This window comes from Mandrillus leucophaeus, unplaced genomic scaffold (genome assembly GCF_000951045.1).
Source record: "Mandrillus leucophaeus isolate KB7577 unplaced genomic scaffold, Mleu.le_1.0 Scaffold44, whole genome shotgun sequence".
Lineage (NCBI taxonomy): Eukaryota > Metazoa > Chordata > Mammalia > Primates > Cercopithecidae > Mandrillus > Mandrillus leucophaeus.
The window spans coordinates 125,112-129,054 of NW_012104698.1; the positions used below are offsets into that span (position 1 = coordinate 125,112).

The 3,943-nt window shown below is 57.4% G+C and overlaps 1 protein-coding gene across 1 annotated transcript in view; it reads left to right on the forward strand.

Annotated features, from left to right (window-relative positions):
- DNAJB6 (DnaJ (Hsp40) homolog, subfamily B, member 6) overlaps positions 1-3,943 on the forward strand; it is an 89,942-nt gene that overhangs the window by 82,068 nt on the left and 3,931 nt on the right. The window lies entirely within an intron of this gene.

Genomic DNA, 3,943 nt, shown 5'->3' on the forward strand with positions numbered 1-3,943 from the left:
GCCTCACTCTCTCTATGAGGAGGAGGGCGAGCAGGACCGACCTCGGGCACCCGGGCCCTGGGACCCCCTCGCGTCCGCAGCAGGTGTGCAAAGGGAGGCAGCCGAGGAGCAGGCCCAGAGGGAGACTTCCGTGGGTGCCAGAGGACAGCGAGGACACAAACCGCGCCTGTGCTGCTGTGTTCTGACCTGAGCGGGCGGGGCAGGGCGGGAGGAGGTGGCTTCGCTCTGTTCCCCTCCCGCCCGCAGCCCCCACGCCACGGTGGCTCCGGGCCCCCCACCGTTAAAACGGGGTCCCCGTGTCCTTTGCACAGTGTGTTGCTCCCCAAAGGATGACAGAGCTGCCACGGCAGTGCGAGGTGCTGCTTTTACCGTAGACGTGCCTTTCCGTAGCTTTCAGCGTAGAGCTTGAGGCCTGTGGCTTAGGCCAGGTGGTCTCGTGCTGGGGGGGTCTGCATCTGCTCCTGCCCCTCCATCAGCTTCACCTTCTCGTGCCTTCTTCTGCGCTGGGTGCAGAACAAAAGACCCCCTCAAGTCAGACCTCCTTGTGAAGCGTAGTCTGCCCGCTCACCCGCCGTGGGGTTCTTGGCCGCCCTGCCCGCCGCCCACCTCTTAGGGAGCTGGAGAGTCTCTGAAGTGAGTGCCCCGGAGAAGTTCTGGGTCACCCTGAGGACGTGCTGTGCATGTGGGCTTGGCCCTGACTGCGTACTACAGCCCAGGGTCTGTTTAGTGTGAACCGTGCATCGGTTGGAAGCATTTGTGCCCCCTCTGGTTCTTATCGCTGCACGCAGTGAGGGGCCCCAGCCGCTCCTGTCGTGCAGGAAGATAGGGATGGCCGATCTCTGGGTTTGGGGGACCTGAGCGGATGTCCTGAGGTTACTTCTGTGGACGTGGGCGGAACAGCACTGTCTAAGCAGGACAGGAGAAGCAGCCGGGAGGTCTCTCCCTTTCCCTTCATGGAACTTTCTATTGAAAAATTAGCCCCTTCCAGTCCTCCTTGGATGAAGCACAGTTGCCGGTTACGCTTCCGAGGAGGACGGAAGGTGCACCCCCAGCCATGAGAGCCTCAGGACGCGACGCCTGTGGGTGGGCCCAGCAGCCCCTCCAGCTGGCCGGCCGCCCACCCTGCTGTGCTCGACTTTGCCATGTGAGTGTGCTGTGTCACTGAGTGACAAACAGAGGCAGTTGCAGGCTGTGTGCACCCAGAAAGAACTCCCCATGCACTGAGTGGGTGTGGGGGAGGCTCCCCAGGATCCCTGCACTGAGTGGGCGCGGGGAAGGTTCCCCAGGATCCCTGCACTGAGTGGGTGTGGGGGAGGCTCCCCAGGGTCCCCTTCATTGAGTGGGTGTGGGGGAGGCTCCCCAGGATCCCTGCACTGAGTGGGCGTGAGGGGAGGCTCCCCAGGATCCTTGTACTGAGTGGGTGTGGGGGAGGCTCCCCAGGATCCCTGCACTGAGCGGGCGCGGGGGAGGCTCCCCAGGGTTCCCTTCATTGAGTGGGTGTCGGGGAGGCTCCCCAGGATCCCTGCACTGAGTGGGCTTGGGGAATGCTCCCCAGGGTCCCCTTCATTGAGTGGGTGTGGGGGAGGCTCCCCAGGATCCCTGCACTGCGCGGGCGTGTGGGAAGGCTCCCCAGGATCTGTTGTGCACTCCTGGTACTGAAGGGTCTGAGGGCGGTAGGGAGGGCGCACTGTTTGTCGATGGGTCTTTGCAAGGTGCAGGATAGAGCAGGGTCATAGCTGTAGTGTCCCTGAACCACTGGGGTGAGGAGGCCACCGGAAGCCTGGCCTGTGAGGAGCCTTGTGATTTCCCAGGCCCCAAGAATGTGTGCACAGGTGCGAGCCGCCTGGAGGAGCCACGTTTAAAGTGAGGTGAGACTCCCGGAACAGCACCCAGCACAGGCCTGAGGCCACACCCGTATTTCAGAACTGGGCTGGTCTCCTCCTCCCAGCGACTGTGGCTGTGGGCGGAACTGATGTGGGAGGCAGGCGCCGTTCTCCCCGCGCCTCACGGCTTTGCCAGTTTGTCTCCTCGGCTTCCCTGCCATGCACCGTTTCTGAGGGGGAAAGCTGGCTGACTGCTGAATCCCAGCACAAACCCTTACAGCAAAGAGGCCAGTGATGGCTTTTGTTTCTGCCCGGATCCTCTTTGGGGAGCTTCCGTCCCAGAGCTTTTCCTCTCATTTGTTTCCTTTTTAATCGCTTCATGAGATCTTGAAGATACCAAAGTAACCATCAAAGATTTAAAGATGTGATTTTCATACAAATATATAATGAACACATGTCAGAGACTTTTACTTAAGTTCTTATTGAGAGATGACAGAGCTGACTCAATGGATGATTCAGGAAGCTGCTGCAGAGTTGGAGACAGAACTAGAGTGAAATTGCAAAGCAGGGTGGTTTTGGTCTCTGCAGAGGCCATTTGCGACTCACTCACCGACTCCAGGGCGCTGGTGGGTGACAAGAAAGAGGCTGAGCAAGGCTCCCCCCCTGCAGGCTCACTCATTGTATCCGGATCAGAGCACCAGCACTACCAAATCGGAACAACTGTACATGCCTGCAGACAAGGGCATGTGCTAGTGTGGGCATGACAAAGTCACACGGGTGCAGACCCCTTAGCTCCAGCCTGCTGGGTGTGCTGACCAGGGGACTTTGTAGCGATAACACAGGCTCCTGAGTCAGGATACTGGTTTGCTGCATTTTTGTGTCACTGAAGGTCTCTCTTTCCCCGAAGCCCCTTGTCACGGAAAACCCATGACTCTCGGCCAGGCCTCTGGGTGCCTGGAAGATCCCACTATCTTTTTGTGGGATTGGCATGTCCTGGGCAAGGTTCCTGAAAAAGGAGTACGCAGTGAGGAGACCGGCCACCCAGCAGTATTGATGGCCCCTGCTTTGGCCTCCAGCCGTCTGACCGGTCCCTGAATCGAGTAGGTCTTATTGGAGCTCCCAAGAGTGAGCGAGCTTCCACTCATGGAGTCACAGCCAGGTGTGCAGCCCCCAGGCCTGGGCGGTTCTAGGGCATGATTTTTTTTAGGCTGGAAATGAGCTCTCACTTGAGATGCACCCCTCAAAATACGGAACGTACTGCTTCTGCAAGAATTTCTCCTCCTTGTGTCTGGTGTGATTGACAACGGGGTGCAGTCAGTGGAAGCAGGAATGTTGGGGAGTACAGGGTACTGGGGATGCTCCTATCCTGGTCAGCAGAGCGGCGGGTCGGCGGGGAGCGCCTGTCCCGGCTGCGTGGTGTGGGGTTCCCTGGCTGACATTTGCTGCTGTGTGGAGTCCTTAACCCCAGCACTCGCCCTGCCTTAGTTCAGAGGACAGAGGCACCGCCGGGAACCCACCCGATCCTAACTCAGGCTTTGGAAAGGATGAGTGAGATTTTGTGTTTATGAATTCCACACATACTGTAGGAATATCAAGAACATGTAACTGTTAAAAAAGGAAAAGTAAAATGACTAAACATGAAAGAAAGAGTAAAACAGGTCCTTTACTTTTTTGACTGAGGAAAGCAGCCTGTCCCGGAATGCTGTAGGACGGAATGCTGTAGAACGGAGCTCCAACTAAAGATTGCAATCTAACCCTGCCCTCAGCTTTCAACGGCTCCAAGTTTGTCTTTTTAATGAAGCTAATTTGTGTATTTATACTTAAGGGTTTTCAACAGTTTCCAGAAGTCCTTTTCTATCAGGACGGATTTTTAAGTAGTCGCTGATGGGAGAGTGTGCCTCTGTGGTCTGTGCCCGAGGCTGGCGGTCCCACGAAGGTCTGGAGCCCCCGAGCCGGTGCCCAAGGCCATGTCTGTGATTCGCAGGAGGTTCAGGTGACAGGAGGGCTTGCTCTGTTTTTCTCACTTCAATTTTGGACTTTTTTTTTTTTGAGACTGTCTCGCTCTGTCACCCAGGCTGGAGTGCAGTGGCATGACCTCGGCTCACTGCAACCTCTGCCTC